Source organism: Vipera berus (assembly GCF_964194415.1).
Source record: "Vipera berus genome assembly, chromosome: 1".
Lineage (NCBI taxonomy): Eukaryota > Metazoa > Chordata > Lepidosauria > Squamata > Viperidae > Vipera > Vipera berus.
Window position 1 is genome coordinate 58827044 of NC_138202.1, and position 19373 is coordinate 58846416.

Below are 19373 nucleotides of genomic sequence, written 5' to 3' on the forward strand. Positions count from 1 at the left end.
CTCCTCTGTCTGTCCATCTTCAGCCTCTTGATGTTCTCCTTCTCCAGATCCCTTTGCAGCTTCCAGAAGTGTTAATGGGGTTGCTTTTAAAACATTATTGTAAAAATCACGCGCTTGCATCACAGTAACCAGACGGTGCCTTTTACCTTCATGCATCACCATCAACCCAGCTGGGATCTCCCATCTAAACCTTATATCTCGTTGCTTGAGCTCTTGCACAAGAAATGTAAAATCCTTCCTTCTCCTTAAAATCTTTGGAGGAATTTCTTTTAGAACCAGAACTTCTTGATCAGCAATCACGACTTTAGTATCATAGGCAGCTTGTATAACTTCATCTCTAATTTCCCTTTTTGCAAAATAAACCACCACATCTCTAGGCAACTTTCTCTGTCTAGCAATCCATGAATTCACACGAAACACCTTATCCATACCTCCTTTTATTTCGGATGCTGGCTGATTCAATACCACTTCAAGAGCCTCAGAAACCAGCTGCTTTAGATCTTCCTTAATATTCTCCTTTAAACCTCTGATTCTAATGGCAAACTGCATCTGGAAATATTGAGCAAGACTCAATTCTCTATCCATTTTATCTCTTAAATCTTCATTCTCCAGTACTTTTGCTTCTAATATGGCATTCTTTTGAGTCAAATCTTCCACTTTTTCATCCAAATCTTCCACACATTCAGCCACTTTATACACTGAAGACAAAATGTCTACCTTCATCACCCTGAACTTCTGTTCCATCCTCTCCTCCATTCTCTCCTCCAACTTCTTCAATTTCTCCTCCATCTGTGCAAATTTATCACCAATTGATTGATTAATTGATTCCAAAAGTACCTGGGCATGTTTATCCAAAGCATCTCGTAAATCCTTCGGTGTCAATACATCAGGAGGGTGCAACGCCTGTAATGATGATTGTTGCACCGGAGAAGATCCACCACTCCGAAGAGTTTTAGGGGGAGGTTTAGCCGCCATCTTTAACTTTCAATTGTGACGCACTTTCACTTAAAGTTTAAAAAATTCCATCAAGCTCGAGAGTAAAATAAAATAATCCTCTTCACCTTTTCCTCTTGTACCGCTCTGCCTGCTCCTTTTAATCCATAGTCCTTCCTTCAGGCAGGGGTGGTCGCAGACGCCTGGCTCTGCTCCATGAAATCAGGAGCAGAGGCGCTGGCCAGCTGGGAGCGACCCAGGCTACGGGGGAGTTCAATCCTTCAGCCGCCCAAGCTGCAAGCTCAGGCGGCCCCGGAGAACTCGACCCCTACCTGGGGCCTCACCCCCTCCTCTTCTCCCGAGGAGGGGGCTTCAAATTCGCCCGAACAGCTGATCGGCGCTGTTTCGGGCGAAAATCACTCAGCTGAGCCGCGGGCAGCCCGGGAAGGCTGTCTTCGGCGCCGCGCAGCCACCGGAAGCCCCAAAACAGAATGATTGTTAATTGAGAGACCAACTGATTCTGGAATAATTTCAGTTTTAGCTCTTGATACGGTCATATTCCTCCAGAAGGAGCTGATTCACAATTTGGGTGGATTTTTGGACTCCAGTTCCTGCTGGAGCAGAAAGTGGAAGGTATGGCTAGGAGAGTCCTTGTCCTGCTTCAACCATTCTTGGAAAGGGTAGGCACTGACAATGCTCATGATCTCATCACTTCTCAAATGGGATTGCACCTGAAAACCACTCAGAAACTTCACTTGATGCATAGAAGGCAGATACCCATGTGTTTACAGAAATTTCCTTTTATTTAACACCAATAATCTGGGAGCTGCATTGGCAACCTGTTTATTTCCGAGTGCAATTCAAAGTGTTTGGACTGATACATGGCTTGGGACATGGATATTGGTGGGACCATTTAATCCAGTTTTCTCTCTATTTTAGAGAAAACCAAGCCAAAATAAGGATTGAATAGTTCTGCCTTTTTTCTCTCTCACACATATACAGAACAGTTGTATATAGATCTTTTCCTTTTCATTTATTTTGAACAACGTATAAATAAACTCTTTTTGTTAGCATTCATGGGTCATTACAATCTTTACTTTTCTTAACCTTCCTTCTAAACCAGACTATCCAAATGTACCTTCCTTTGTCATTCATCCCATTTTCCATATTTTTTTTTAAAAATCATAATTTTCATTAAGCTTTTTTTGATAAGAATTTTGGATTTTTTTCTGTTGTCGATTTATTTTCTCACTGAAATAGCACTTCTATTTTTAGTATTTCTTCTTATTTTTAGGAACTCCTGTCCATCTTGGATTCATTTTCTTACTATCTTCTCTTCCATAAAAATCCTTGTTATAATTGCTCAGTTTGTCTCAAAACTTGTTTTCTTAAAAATCTTAGCTAAAATGAAACTCAATGTAATCCACTATAATTAGCCTGCAGCACAATAACCACAATAACCAGATATATGGTAACAAGCTCCAAAGATTCAATGAGATATACAGATAGTGCTCAATATAGATTGATTGCTTGATCAAATTTATGATGGGCACAGAACAGATGGTTTATGTCTTCTAAAACAAACCCTTAGTTGACTTAAAACCACATGCCAGTTGCTTGTCAACTGGTCAGTGTTCAGTGGTCACATGGCCAAAATTTGCAAAAATGTTTTGCCAGTTTTTGACAAAAATCTATCCATTCAAATGAATGGATTCACACTTACGACTGTGGCATTCGCTTAGTGAACACGCCCCCCCGAAAAGGTTGTAAAATCACTTCCAGTTACATAGGTGCCTTGACTTATGATCTTCGTATTTTATGACTAGATTTCCAGTCCCAGTTGTATTTGTAAGTTTTATTTATTTATTTATTTATTTTATTTATTTGTTTTTATAAACCGCCCTTCTCCCGAGGGACTCGGGGCGGTGTACAGAGTAAGGTAGGTATACAGATTGAACAATAGTGAAAAACAATAGTAAAAACAAACTGGGACCCCAATTAGAGCTATCAGGCCAGGCCGGACTGCTGGAACAGGTAAGTTTTTAAGTCGCGCCGGAAGGTGCGGAGGTCGGGGGCCATCCGGATTTCGGTTGGCAAGCAGTTCCAGAGTGCTGGCGCACCCACTGAGAATGCCCTCCCCCTGGGGGCCACCAGCCGACATTCCTTGAGCGGTGGCACCCTGAGGAGGCCCTCTCTGTGGGAGCGCACAGGACGGTGGGGTGCAGACATTGGCAGAAGGTGCTCCCGTAGGTAGTCCGGACCCATGCCATGTAGGGCTTTGTATGTCATTGTTAGCACCTTGAACTTCACACGGAAGGCAACCGGAAGCCAGTGCAGCGCACGGAGGAGAGGTGTGATATGGGAGTATCGGGAGGCTCCCAAGAGTGTCCGTGCCGCTGCACTTTGCACCAGTTGAAGCTTCCGAGTGGATCTCAAGGGCAGCCCCATGTAGAGAGCATTACAGTAGTCTAGGCGAGAGGTCACAAGGGCATGGGTGACTGTACGTAAGGCATCCAGGTCCAGATAAGGCCGTAGTTGGCGAACTAGTCGAACCCGGGAGAAGGCCCCCTTGGTCACCGCTCCTATGTGATCTTCCAGGGAGAGCTGCGAGTCTAGGAGGACACCCAGGTTGCGGGCCCTATCAACAGGGGGTAGTAACTCGTCCCCGATGTTAAGGGATGGGATGTTCTGAGTATCCTGGCTTGCCGGTACGTACAGCCATTCAGTCTTGTCCGGGTTCAGTTGAAGCCTGTTCCTCCCCATCCATTCCCGGACCGCTTTCAGGCAGCGGGACATCACGTCGAGGGCATCACTGATGTTGTTTGGAGTTGAGATGAAAAGCTGGGTGTCATCAGCATACTGATGGTACCCTACTCCAAAGCTGCGAATGATCTCACCCAGCGGTTTCATGTAGATTGAGGACTACTTGTATTTATAGGTAGGAAAGTACAGGGTTATGCACAAAATAAAAATTGAGGGTTTCCCCCCCCCATGTATATATTAAAGGACCTGTGATAGGGCAGCTAGAACTATTTTTAGGGAAGGAATTTATGAACATAATCATATGTTCCTATGTAGGAATTCCACTTCCTGTTTCCCAGTTCCTATTTTCCCTTTTGGGTATGATTGTTAAAGTTTTCTTAGCATCAGTTGCTAGAAATGTCTTTCTTCTAGTTTCAGCTGCATTCCCTTAGCCTCCTTCTCTACCAAAGTGGCGGGTGGAGGGAATGGGAGACAGATGCATCTTGACTCTAGGGCACACGCATGTCAATGCACACACTTGAGCAAGAAGGCCCCATGTAGTGCACAACCTGCCATTTCACATGCTACAGCTGGTGAGATTTATTTTGAACTGTTGATAACATATTGTGGGACAATTATGCTTTTCTAGTGTAACTTTAACCCAAAGAACAAACACTCTCTTATCTTTTAAATCAGTGGGATTCAATAAAGGAATACATTATACAGCAGATGGATTATAAACTAATGTATAAAGGCAGGAGGGCAACAAAGAGTAGGTGGGTTTGAGCTTCAATAATCCTTCATATAAGAACAGTATTACGACCCTCCATCTTTAAAATTTGGGTGGATATGGAAATGCTTTTCTCATGTTGACTTACTTTGGTCATGGCATGTAGGTCTTCCATGAATTCTTTGTAATGTGGATTAAGTGGCTGTTAACTTGGGTAGTTTGGAACAAGGTCCTGTAACAAGGCATTTTACATTAGATGGATCTTCGGCATTGTAAGATATGAAAGTTCTGTGTAACGTACATTAAGCTAAGATGCTACCATATGAAGATAAGCAGAACCTGGCTGGAATCAGGCCAATCTGATCCAGCAATCCATGCCATCCAATTGCCATCCAAATGCATATCACCTAATCGGAGTTTAAGATTTAAGAGTAAAACCTTGGTTCAGTTTCTGTCACTTTGAGCTGGAGAGATTTCAGGATTCTAGAAGGCTTATGCCTGGAGAACCATTTCTATTCAGAATAAACAAAAGCATTGGAATGTCTTGCTCAGTATAAGACATCTGTGTATGTAGAATTTACTTAAAATGGTTCCCAGTAACTATTAACCTTTCACGCTTCTGAAGTTCACTTTGAAGCCTTTCAGCTAAGTATTGCTGTTTGCAAGACAAAGGCAATTTTGATCTGGAAAGAAAGAAGCGGAAGAAAGAGCAAAGGATGTTTAGTGTCATCGCTGATAGTCTTTTCCTGAAAACAAACTATAATGGATAATTTGTGCTACTTACGCTCTGGGAATGCTGGATATCATCAAGTGTATTTCCTGCATGAAATGCACTTGGCTGTCTGAGATTGCATATGGGCCTAAAAAATCTTAGCTTCTGTGCCATTTTGGATCCAACTGCTAAAGATCACTCCGTTCCAGTGGCGCACAATGCCACCACTGCAAGGCCAGTTCTGCTGCCAATGGCTTAAAAAGCAACCCTCTGAAATGGAAAGTTAATTAAAGGACAGATTGTTCCGCAGAGACATGGGCAGAAAAGCTTCAGCGTGATTTAAAAAAAAAGTGCAGGGAGCTATAAATAAATTGTGCAATATTTTGCAATATCTCCAGTGTTTTGGTCTAATGTTGAACATGCTCCATTGTTTGAACCAGCTGTGTTCTTTCCCATTTTCATTTCTATAAAGAGATTATAAAGGCTGTCAAAGCAAACCCTGCCGCTCCAGCCTGCCTTGATGGAAAGTTCTGTATACACAGAGCACAGCAATCTCAAGGAGGAACTTTGTTTCAAGCCAGAACAAATCTTCAGCTAATTATAAGAGAACTATATTAAGCACAAAAGGCAAGCTCCATTTATATGGAACAAAGTTACATTTTACTCTTTGCTTTGCAAGTGCATTTATTACAATTTCGGCAAGTAATTGGAAATTCATTTTCTTTCATTTTCTTAGGTTATTTCTTTTATTGTTTTTAAGTGCTCTGCACATTGCTGAATTGAATCAGCTCCAGAAAGAGAAGATTAGTGTAGCTTTTTCAGTTAATTTGTAGCTAAAGTTGTGGAATAAAAATGATTCATTCTTCTGATTCCTTACTTTCCAGTCCTAGTAACTTTCATATCAACTGCTAAATAAACTATAATTATATGAGCACATACAAGGAATCTGGATGGGGGGAAGGGTGGGGAATAAAATGGTAAAGTGCCAACAATATTAGAGAATATACTGCACAATAGAGGAAAGGAGGATGAAGATTTCACACCCCTCCTGTTGAGCATCTTTATACTAAATACTATTTGTGCCTATCTCTGTTATTTTATTAATGGGGAGGCAGCTTTTTCATCACAGAGAGTTGAGAAGTCACGTCTAAAATGGCAGCATCCCCAACTGAAATGTATTCAACAAAAGAGACAATGCCGAGTAATCAAGAGTCAAGCTTCGTTTTGACTCAGTTAAAACTAGCATACCGACTTGATACAGAAATGTTGCTTATGCGTCGACATAGAATAAAGTCACTCTTATTTTGTAATGTGATTTCCCTTGCTCTATTCTACCTCAGCTGAAGCTCTGGTAGCACAATTCATAATGACAGTCAGAATGGAGATTTAACTTTCTCTGGCCTGGGAGGGGAGGACAAAATTACTTTTTCCTCTGGGATACCCAGTTTCTGGGTGTTGCTGCCACAAGGTGGCAGTGTGAGACCTCCTCTCTGCAAAGGGAAACTAATCTTTCCTGCTGTACTTGTGTGGAATACTGAAGGGAAAAACTGAGGTAGGGAAAAAGGAAAATTCAGGTCAGATGGGTGGCAAATAAATCTAATAAATAAATAAAAAGAAATGGGCTTAAACTCTTAGATGTACCAAACTAGAAGAGACCATTTAGGCTGCTGAGTTCAAGTCACTGTTCAATACAGGAATCCAAATTCAATGATCACCTCTCTAGTCTGGGTTTGAACGCATCCACCAAATGAAGTTAGGGGTAATTATTTCCATTATTCTTATCTTCAGAAACATTTCTTAAGATCTACTTGGAATCTGTCTTCCTATAACCTGAAACATATTTTCTATGTCCTGCAGACACTCTGAATATAGAGGAGAGGTCTTAATTCCCCCCCCCTCTCTGTATAAATTTGCACCCATTTTGAATTATGATAGTCAGATCATGTGCCTGTTAACTAGTTATGGACCACTAATGTGTTGTCAAGGTGTTTTTCATTTAGAACTCCCTTCTTCTCTAGAAAGCAGAAAGAACAATGACTTGAAGTATTTTGAACAGCAATTAATGAATTGTACTTGTTCCAGGGAAAAAAAGGGACACATTTATATTAGATCAGGGGTCTTCATACTTGGCCCTTTTAGGACTTGTGGACTTCAACTCCCAGAATTCCTCAGCCAGAGTGCCTGGCTGAGGAATTCTGGGAGTTGAAGTCCACAGGTCCTAAAAGGGCCAAGTTTGAAGACACTTGTATTAGATGGTAAATATATAATATGTAGAAATCTCTAAGAAATGGCATTAATTTGAGAGTTAGGCTGATGCATGGGAATGCATTCTTTATTGCTTGTTATGCAGTGGTGGGATTCAAATATGTGAACAACCAGTTCTCTCTGTGGATGCTGCTTCCGGAAGTGCATTCTGGGCCTGGGCAACAAAAAATTAGCTACCGGTTCTGCCGAAGTGGTACAAACTGGCTGAATTCCACCAGTGCTGTTATGGAGATTTGCATGTGCACTGTTTTGGGCTAAAAAAAAAGAATTCAGAGCAAGAGACTACCGTATATACTTGAGTATAAGCCGAATTTTTCAGCCCACTTTTTGGGCTGAAAAATTCCACTTCGGCTTATACTCCAGTCAACAAAAAAACTTACCGAGGACTTGTGCGCGGCCGAGGCTTTGGTGCTTCCGGGATCGCGCGCACCTCTCCCAAGCCACCGCCGTCCGAGACCTGCAGGTCTCCGTTCCTCCGCGCCCTGCCTGCCTGCTTCTTTCAGCTGTCTGCCCATCAGCTGTCCATAGGGATGCTGCAAAGCTCTCCTTCTCTAGGCCTTGGACTCCCTCCTGGCTGAAGAGTAGATGAACCAAGCCAGCAAGGAGACAAAATGTTTCTGCAGCTGTTTTTCCTCTGAAGGTTTTTTTTGTTTTTTTTTTTTAAAGTAATCTCCGAAGGTTATGCCAGAAAATGGAGGACGCTGGGTCTTTGCAAGCTTTAGCTGTCCGCCTGGCTGCCTGAAGGCCGCCCTTTTCAGGCAGTCTGACAGACAGCTAAAACTTGCAAAGACCCAGCGTCCTCCATTTTCTGGCACAACTTTTAGGGATTTATTATTATTATTCCTACTACTACTATTACTACTACTACTACTTCAGGAGTAAAAAGTTGCAGAAAAAAATTCTCTCCTTACTAGCTTAGTTCCTCTACTCTTCCATCTGGAGCCAAGGTAAGATTTTAAAAAGGGATATTGGTTGGAAGGCAGAGGGAGAGTTTAGTTTTAGCATCTAAAAAAAGGGGGGGGGAAAATCAGCGAGTACATCCCAACCAGCTTTTTATGTTTTTGTTATTGAAGAAATATGGGGGAGGGGGAGGGGTTCTGGGGTGGGTTGGGGAGGGGATAATATTGTAACTTCAATAAAAAATTTCAATAAAAAAAAAAGAAATATGGCTTTCTGGGGGAAGGTGGGGAGGGCGTTAAGGAAGGAAAGGGTTTTTGGAAGCTCGTCCTGAAGCTGCCTTTTGTGCAAGGGGCCTTTTCTCAAAGCCTAGAGAGGCAGCTTTGTTGCCTCCCCGTAGACAGCTGATGGGCGAACACCAAAAGCTCCAAAAGGCTAGGGAACTAGTCCCAGAACACCTTGGTAGGAGGAAGGGCAGAGGCAGAATTGGGAAAGAGGTAAGACAGAGTTTTCCTTCCCAGATGTTTCTCTTTGGCAAGACAGCCAGCTGTGCTGAAGCCCAGTATCTGGGGGTGGGGGAGACCTGAGGCAGGCGGGCTGGTGCTTGCATTAGGCCTCCCAGGATCCCAGAGGCTTGCAGAGCGCGGATCCAGCCTCCGAGGCATGCAGAACGGCGGATCGGCTTATACTCGAGTCAACAACTTTTCCCAGTTTTTGGGGGTGAAATTGGGGGTCTCGGCTTATACTCGAGTCGGCTTATACTCAAGTATATACGGTATTTGTTTAACATTTAATCTAATAGTTACATGCATGAAATTTTACATACATCTATTGACAAAACATGCTAAGCCATGTATAACAAGCCATGATTATTGATTTCAGTTAGATCCAGATAAATTAATGCAATGTGAGAAATATTTATTGCTGAGGAATGAAGTTGACAGCAGTTAAAGCCTTATGTCCCTAATCCAAATACTAGTCTCTTGATTATCTCCTTGTGTGATCAGCATCTCATAAGAGTAAATGTGAAATCAGCAAGATGCCTAATTCCTTCCTGGGAAGATGAAAAATGGTGAATTGTAGTATTTTCCATTCACTGTGGAAGATTCAGAAGAAGTTTGGATCACCAATTGTTTTGTTGATGCTCAATTAAATACATTTTAAAAATTAGAATAAAAGCGTACAGAATAAAAAGGAGAGATTGAAAATTGGTTATCAAAGGAACAAAAAACACTATATAAGCCCAAATCATGAGGGAGGATTATGAAAATATCTCAGACACCCCCTAATTCACATGAATATAAAAGATGGAAGAATTTTAGCACGATCAGACTTGTAAGATTCTTTTACTAAAACCAATCTATATACAATTAGTTTTCAGTCATTGGTGGCATCTTTGTATTTCTTGGTCTGGTCTACCTTGCAGGGATCACAAGGAGTTAATAAATCAGTCAAAGTTGTATATATATTACTAATTAAGCCTAACACTTTGCTAAACAGGGGCTTGCTTATTTGGATTTTTTAAAATTGTGTGAAAGCTATGATCAGTGCAAGTAAATTTGAGAGGGAATTTTTCAAGCATATGACTTTATCACCATGTCTCTGAAAAACACTGCATGGGAATTTGAACAAAAGGCTGTTCTTATGCTCATATTCTGCTTCTGAGCTTCCAATACACATTGATTGGCCACAGTAGGAACCAAGTGTTGAACTAGGAAGGCCCTTGGTTCAGGTCTCCACCTGATCATGGAGTACACTGAATGAGACTGCCCAGTCATTCCCTAATCACTTAATCAATCTTACAAGATGTTTGGAATGAGATAAAGTGTGCAAAGAGTCCTTGCATATATCACTTTGAACTCCCAGAGGAAATGTGGGATACAGATATAGTAAAGAAATAAATAAACAGAAGCTCAGAATCTATTTTGAGATGCAAAGGATTTGAGGCTGATTTTTTCATGTAACAATGTTTTGCAGAATAAAAAATAATGTCTGACACAGAACAAGCTTACTTAGAGTATGAAGATAACATGAGAAGAAGATGTATTAGATTTACAACATCATCTTTTCATGTAATCTTTTGACACTAAATATTAATGGCTTTCCTTTAGGAGAAGAAAATATTAAAGCGGTTTTCCTTTTTTTCTTTTAAAAAAGGACATTTGTTCTAAAGTGTAAAGTCATGTATGTTTAAAAATAGCAAGCAGTCAGCTGAATATAATATTTTAGGGGAGAAAGTAAAAGAAATACTTAGTTTAGAATCTATTGCAGTCTTGTAATAGATGGGTCAAAAACAGATACATGCTTTACAAAATCAAGCTGATCCTGCGATTCTGCTCCGATATCAGGTGGAATAAAGTGCCCTTTACACTCCAGTAGCTAACAGTGCAACAACCAGTTCAGAAGCAACAACTAGTTCAGTAGCCTATCATTTTTCAGTCATCTAGCTGCAGATTAACTATGCATATAATTGATACATATGAGCGCTCCTTTAGAATGCAAATACTATGGTGCTACAGGCTGTTAATTATTCCCTGTCTTGAAATTATGATAAAGTCCTAGAGAGGCCTATGAAAGCATGGACAGTTTGAGCACCATGTCTCTATGGTTGGTTTGGTGCATAAGAGGTACATAGGTGCATAAGAGTGTGAAAAAGAAACAGTGACCTGGATAAGATCATCCCAGAGGAAACTATTCTACACTGAAGTGGGTCAGGAGGTGGCATTGGTTGAAACTGGTGGGACAATGTAAAAATATCCACAACAGTAGAAATTCAGACAGTCCCAGTTGTGTGCAGATGGTACATGGTAGTAAAATCAACTGCCTAAAAAAAGTATATGATTAAGTCATTTGTATTTGTATTATAGTAATAAGACCAATGTGGGATTTTACAAATCTGATATCTCCTGTCAACAAATGATGCCATACCCCTATACTCTTCATTGATCATTTATTTATTTATTTATTTTATTTATTTAATTAAATTTCTATACCGCCCTATTCCTGAAGGACTCAGGGCGGTTTACAGGGCAGCATAAAATACAATATAAAAGATAATATAAAATTAAAATACATTAAATTAATTAAGCCCAATTAAAACAATATTTAAAAAGCTACTGCTAAGCTTGTAAGCCGCCCTGAGTCTTCGGAGAAGGGCGGGATATAAATGGAATTAAAATAAAAAAATAAATAAAAAATAAAACCCCTTCAGTCCAGGCCTGATAGATCGAAAAACCAGGTTTTCAGGTCCTGGCAAAATGAACGCAGATCGGGTAAATCATTCCAGAGGGCAGGCGCGCCCACAGAGAACGCTCTTCCCCTAGGAATAACCCGCCGGCATTCCTTAACCAGCGGTATCCTGAGAAGGCCCTCCCTGTGGGAGCGCACGGGACGAAGGGAGCTTGATGCCGGCAGCAGGTGTTCCCTCAGATAACCCAGACCCAAGCCATTAAGGGCTATATAGGTCATTACCAGCACCTTGAATCTCACCCGAAGGGCAACTGGAAGCCAATGCAGCTCGCGGAGTAGAGGTGTTACATGGGAGTATCGGGAAGCCCCCATCACAACTCGCGCGGTTGCATTCTGCACCAGTTGAAGCCTCCGAGTGGTCCTCAAGGGCAGCCCCATGTAGAGAGCATTGCAGTAGTCTAAACGGGAGGTCACAAGCGCATGAGTGACTGTGCGTAGGGCATCTCGGTCCAGATAGGGTCACAATTGGCACACCAGGCGAACCTGGGCAAAAACCCCCCTGGTCACGGCTCCTATATGATCTTCTAAACTGAGCCGTGAATCCAGGAGGATGCCCAAGTTGCGAGCCCTATCAACGGGGGGTAACACCTCACCCCCCATAGTTAACGATGGACAAAACTGGTTTTCCCGAGATGCCGGTATGCACAGCCACTCAGTCTTGGCAGGATTGAGTTGGAGCCTGTTTCTCCCCATCCAGACCCGAACCGCCTCCAGGCAATGGGACATCACGTCGAGGGCATCACTGAGTTGGTTCGGGGTGGAAAGAAAAAGCTGGGTATCATCAGCGTACTGATGATACCCCACCCCGAAGCCACGAATGATCTCACCCAGCGGCCTCATATAAATGTTGAACAGGAGGGGAGAGAGGACCGACCCCTGAGGAACTCCACAAACGAGAGGCCTCGGGGTGGACCTCTGCCCTCCCGTCAACACCGACTGCAAACGGCCCAGGAGGTAGGAGGAGAACCACCATAAAACAGTGCCCCCACTCCCAACCCCCCGAGACGTCGCAGCAGGATACCATGGTCGATGGTATCAAAAGCTGCTGAGAGATCTAAAAGGACTAGGACAGAGGAGCAACCTTTAGTTGAAGCCCTTCATGGCATGGTTCCAGGTTACTTGAGGGACTGCCTCACCCCACTGGGATTGGCCTGTACCGCTTGTGCCGGCAGAGGAGGCATGCTGCGGGTCCCATCAGCCCCATTATTCTGGCTGGCGGGATCCAGGAGGAGGGCCTTCTCTGCTGTTGCTCCTGCCCTCTGGAACATCCTGTCCCTCAATGTGAGGTTGGTCCCAATCCTCCTATCTTTTTGTAAGGGCCTAAGACCTGGCTTTGCCAGTCAGCTTGGGATCCCAATGGGGGAACAGCACAGTGGAGGTGGTTGATTGAGTAATAACAGATCCCATCTCCCCTCCACTCCATGCCACCCTCCCCATGTGTCTTTCTTTTAAAGGTTTGATTTTAACATTTTATGTTTTAACTAACATGTAACCATAAGCCCCCTTTATGGATTACTGCCTTGTCATGGCGAAGGGGCTTGCATAACTCAATGAAGCTATGAGCTATGCCGTGCAGGGCCACCCAAGATGGACAGGTCATAGCAGAGAGTTCTGACAAAATGTGATCCACTGGAGAAGGAAATGGCAACCCACTCCAGGATCTTTGCCATGAAAACCCCATGGACAGTACAAAATAAGGCCTGGAGGAATATTGTCCATGGGGTTGCAATGGGTTGGACACGACTTTGCAACTAACAACAACAACAACAACCTTAAGCCGCCTAGAGTTAGCCTATGGTAAGATGTGTGGCTGATAAATTTTATAAATAAATAAATAAATTTGCTAGTTTCAGGGAACATGAAAACTGAGTGAATTAAGTCCAATGCCAAGAGAAACCAGAATATTTGGATGTCTGATCAACATTCATTTTACGGTTTCATTTTTCTGTGGCAGTATTGTATAAGTAGCTGCAGTATATGCCATTTCTCATCCTTCCAAGTCATAATAATTATTACAAAGATAAACATCCAATCTATTTGGTTCAAAGCCAGTCTATCTGAGAGCTGCTATGCATTGGTCAAAGCTTAGCATAGGCTAATCTACAATAGACAAAGCTATTATGTGAGCTGATGGTGAGAGTTACTTACTCACCTTGATATCCTTTGGAATTTCCAATCAATCTAGTTTCCTGGCAAAAGAATCAACCATCACTTCACCATAAGCAGCTGCACTATCGACACAACTTTCTGAATAGTCAGATATAATTTGGAGTTTTGTCAATCAACCTTCCATTTGCTCAGTTCCAGATCATAGAGCAAGAAGGATTTAATCTGGGTCATATACTCACCTTGTGAAAATTGAAGAAGTTATACAGATAAGTGTTACAGAATAGGAAAAAAATGGCCTCTGTTAAGTGCCCAGCATGCTTAGAGTTATTATAGGGGAGCACCTTATCTAATTCCCTTCTCCTCTCTCCTTAGCTGCCTATTAGTGACGGGCATTTCTGAAGTGCAAGCCAGCTGCTACATGACAATGTGGATAATCTGGTTTCCTTATATAATGTGCAGAAAGCTGAAGGGAGCATGAAGACCTGATTCTCCCTATCAACCTAACAGAGAAAAATCTTTTCATGTCAGGTTCTGTAATCACTTGCAAAGATAGGGAAACAAGGAATATTTTGCCTGACTGCTCCTAAATGTGTTCTACAAACTAAATAAACAGATTCAAGCATCACCTTAATACATTCCTAGGTACTAAAAACATTTAAATCACAGAAACAAAATTATAGTTGGAAACACTCCCTAGCCCATGGAATCCAATTCTCTGCTCAGTGCAGGAACTCAAATTAAAGCATACTGGAAGACAGATGGCTTTCCATTTATTTATTTAAACAATGTATATAGCTACCCATCTCACCACAGTGACTCCAGGTGGTGCACAGAAGTTTAGAACCTACAATATAATTTATAAAATAGACATCCAAAATAATAGTATAACACTTGCTTGGGGTCTAAACATTATTTAATTTTCAAATAGTAAAGACAAGAACAAGACAGACCTAACTTTCAGGTCAAATGTAGAGGAAAATCTAAGTCTTTAATACCTTATGAAAACTGAAGATGGTCAGGACCATCTAGATTTTCATGAGGATAGTGTACCATAGAGCAAGACTATATGAGAGAAGGAATGACTCCTAGGTCCCACAAGGTGATATTTGTTAATAGAGGGGATTTGGAAAAGCCAACCATACTGGTTCTGGTGATACAAACAGAAACAAATGATGACATATAGTTTCACAAATAACCTGGCCGTGTGCCATGTATATGACAGCCAACACCTGGAAGCTAGCACAGATGTGTTACTTTGGTGTATTGTGGAACATCCAAAACTATCCACATTGCTTCATTTTGGACCAGATGCAACTTCAGTATGCTCTCTAAGGGCAGCCTGATTTACATTACATTATAGTAATCAAACCAAGAGGTGATTAAAGAATACATTACTGTGAGAAGGACTCCTCAGTCTAGAAATGCACACAAGATAAATCTACACTAAAGCTTTCCTAGCCACCAACATGGTTTTTATTCTGCATGAGTTTAGCAAGATCTCCAAACTGTGTACCAGCTCTGTCTAGGAAGTACCATCTTAATTAAAGATAAGTTTATTAAGTTTATAAAATGCCCACTTCTTGAATATGACTTTGGATGGAAAATTTACAGATCCAGTTGATCTCAAAACCCACGGACCCTTGAAATTGATCTAAAAACTGTTCTTCCCCATCCAGACCCTCACAGCTTTCTGACACTCTGGCAGAACAAGTATTACTTAGTTGGTCTGGGACAAAGAGGGATAGTTTGACATCACCAGAACACCTTGCTGCATGTTGACAGAAGACTTCCCCAGAGGTTTCATGTTGGTGTTAAATAGGAGCTTGGAGAGACGAGAGACCTAAAGGACTTTGCAAAGCTTGGGTCTTGGCCTTAATTTCTCTGCCTTTATCAACACCAACTGGAACTGGCAGGAGAGTTAACACCAAGCATCTGAAATGTGCTATCATATTTTCTCTCAAAGATAAACGTGTTCTGTTTCCTCAATTGTTCCTTATTTCCAATCCCTGTTGGATTGGGCAGAACTGTTTGAATGGTTTTTGAACACTGATTGTTTTGTATTAGATTTATATCCCAGTTCCCTGAGCTGGTCTAGAAGGATACCCTGTGTCAATGCTGCTAACATTGGATGTTCTTGCTTTGACAACAGATGGAAATGTAGCCATCTTTTCTCTATAGCTTTTAGAGTTCGTTGATGCTGGGAGAGGGAATGTGGATGACAGTCTGGGTAGTCATAACATTAATAACTCAGCCACGGGAATCCAAGGTTATTGTGCCCAAAGTTGATAAAGATTTGGTGGACTGGAGAGCTGGGGAGAAAGCCGGCACTTCAAACTAATTGGGAAATGTGATTTATAACTGTTAATTGGGGGAGGGAATTGTGCTTTACTACTTTGTGCCAAGGGGAGGGGAATTCAGTTTTTTCTTTAACTATGTAGTGCTGATACTTTGTTTCTTGAATAAAAGTGTCAAGCCCCGGGCTCGACATTCAACAGATGGGAGGGGAAGCCCGTGGACATGGCCGCCAGCTGCTGCCGCCGGCAGATTGCACTCCTGGCTGGAACAGTTGTTGATTCATTAGTTCCGAGTGGGCCTAGACCGGGACCTACGCCAGGCATGTGTGGTCCGGGGAATCCCGGGTAGGCTTTAGGAATGGTATTGTGAGGTGGTGGACCTCGATGTGAGACTGCGTGAGTTCCAAGGCAAAGGGGAGGAACAGGCTGTGCCCCATAGGGAGAAATCGAGGGATAAAGGACACAAGATCCCGGTTCCCAGTACGAGCTCCTCTGGGCTTCCTTCCCGGATGTCGTTTAGGTGTTTCTGGTGCAAACGGCCCAGTCATCAAGTGGCGGAATGCCCTCTTCCCATCCCCCAGGGAACCCTACCTACTCCAGGGAAGGGTGGGCCCACACCAACACCTAAGAAGGGACCGGAGAGATCAAGGGTGGCCAAACAAACAGAGGGGATCACCCCCCCGGCATAGAATCCAGGAGAAGGAAGAGTCACTGTCAGTTACCAAAAGCTGACTAGTGGAGTATGAGAGTGAGGAGGAGTTGGTGGATGACCCCATAGTAAGTGATCCCATATGGCCTTTTGCACTCCCAATCATCTTGATGTGTCCCCAAACAGGCCGGTGGGGGGAATGTAAGGCCTTGATCGATTCCCGTTGCCTGATCAGTGCAGCCATGGTGGCCGAGGTCAGAATCGAAGCTAAAAAGCTGACCAACCCCATTAGGTTTGAACAGTTGGACGTGTCTCTTCTGGGAGGGGCTCCAGTTACACATGTGATGGAACCTGTTCATTTGGAGATGGGGGATCATTGGGAGGTCCTCTGGTTTGTTGTGGTTCTTTCTAGATATCTGGGCCCCTTCTGGGTCACACAGGTCATTAACCCGGTGACCATAAGACTACATCTCCCCCGGGTCCTGAAAAAGGTACACCAGGTGTTCCATTGTAGCCTCTTGAAACCGGCAGGGAATACCTCCAGTAAGCCTGGAGAAGGGGGACCAGGTACCATCCAAGGGGACCAGTATGAGGTGCAGGAGATCTTTGATTCTAGGGTCCGAAGGGACAGCTGCAATATTTGGTGTGGTGGGTGGGGTATCCTGTTATGGAGGTGTCCTGGGTAGGGGAACCTGATGTACATGCTCGTCGGTTGGTACAGAGATACCTCCCCGGGGGGGAGGCAGCGGGCCGGTCCCTCGACATGTGCTTACGTTTATCTTCTTGTCTTCCAGGTGGAACCCTGGTAGAGGGAGCCACCTGTCGAGCTCCGGGCTTGACATTCATTGGTTGGGGGTAAGCCCATGGACATGGCCGCCAGCTGCTCCGCAGCCCAGCTGGAATGCCAGAAAGTCAGTGCTGCTGCCGCCGCATGGCCAAGGGGCCCGACAATCAGCTGGGCAGCTGAGATGCTGGATATGCAGCTGGCAGATGGCGAGGGATCCCAGTGGCAGCCTCCGACCTCCTGCTGGGGCTGCTCACCAGTTGGAAATGCCAGCGCTTTTGTTTGATACTGCCGATCAGCTGAGAGACTCGGAGACCGGCTCCAGCACAGCTGAGCGGCCGAGGGAGCCTTCACCAACAGAATGGACATTTCAGGGGACTGAACCTTTTCCCCACCCACCAGCCGGCTGTAATCCAAGGAGACAGGGGGTTACTTACCGAACAGAGGAGCTGGAGAAGAGGCAGAGTGTCATGTAGAGCAGGACAAACAAATACTGTGTGTTAGGCATATGGTGATAGCCTACAATGTTGGGTTGAAAATATATTAACCATGATGTTGTGACTTTAAGATGTTAATTGGCCAATGGGTGTGTAAGTGTTCTCATGGCCATAAGAGGGGGCTAGGAACGTAGCTTCTTTTTCTCTGAATTCACTGCTCTCTCTACTGTTACTGTTTTTGCTCTGTTTTGCTGTACTATTGGTTTACTACTGTGATAAACCTGTACAACTGTGTATTGACCTCTGGACCGGTAAGAAGACTTTGTATTTTGGATTACTCCTTGGACTGTTGCAATTGTGTATGACCTGGACTGTTTATTTTTGACCGTGCATTTTTGTTTTTACACCACCTCAAAAGTAAAGTACTTTTTGCTTTCACAACTCAGTGTACTCTTGTGGTTACTGTGTGACTCTTACTGCTCTCAGTACCCTTCCTTGTCTGTGCAACTCCTTGGTAGCACAAGGAGACCACTGCACAACAATCCTTAACACTGCGGACAGGGAGGGGGGAGGGATTTGTACCTAACAGGATGCTGGTCTGCCAGGAGGGGAAGGGTGGAGCAGCAGGGGAGGAGTATTTAGGTAGCACTGGGAGCAAACCACTCCCAGTGCTAACTTTGTTTGCATTTCAGCATCTGTTTGGTTTGTGTTCCTGTTTCTTGGTTACCTGCGTTCTTTTTCCTGTTTTGGTGTTAGAGGAGGCCAGGACCGTTATGGACGTGACAAAAAGATTCTTTAAGGCAAACAATGCCTCAAAATGCTTTTGAAGAGTTTCATCTTTTGCAACCATGACATTCTGATGGAAAGCCACTTAGAGGTCAAGGACTGCCAGAATGGATACATTAGCCCTAGAGTAAGCCCACCAGGGGTTATCTAAAACTTGATCAATGCTATCTAACCATATCTGAATTTGCACCAAAAAGGATCCAGATAATCTATTTCTTCTCCTAAATAGGGAATGTTGAAAACTGGATGAAAATTGTCCAGTTCCATTGGGTCCAGTGGTGGCCTACTGAGGAGACTGCAGATAATAGTCTCAAAGGACATGGCATCACCTCTTATTATCACATGGATTGAACCACCTAGAGCAGTGGTGGTGAAACTTTTAGAGACCAAGTGCCCAAACTGCAACCCCAAACCCACTTATGTATCACCGGGTGCTGGGTGGGCGTGGCCCACTGTGTGGGCATGGCCCATTGTGTGGGGATGGCCATGGTGATCATGGCAGACTGGGTGGGCATGGCCAAGGTGGGCATGGCCAACTTGATGTTGCTCCTGGGAAGGAATGATTGTGGGGGCCGGGCAGGGATGGGGGAGATCCAGGGGGTCTCTGGCAGGTGGGGCAGTGGGCAGGAGGGTGTCTTGCTCAGATGATGGCTTGGGGGGCAAGGAGGTAGCTACACCCCCTCCCAAATGCTGCCGTCTCACGAAAGCAGGATGAAAGCTCCAAAAAGCGACAAGGAAAAAAAGTTAAACAGAAGAGTTTCTTGTGATGGTTTTCTTCCCTGGGGG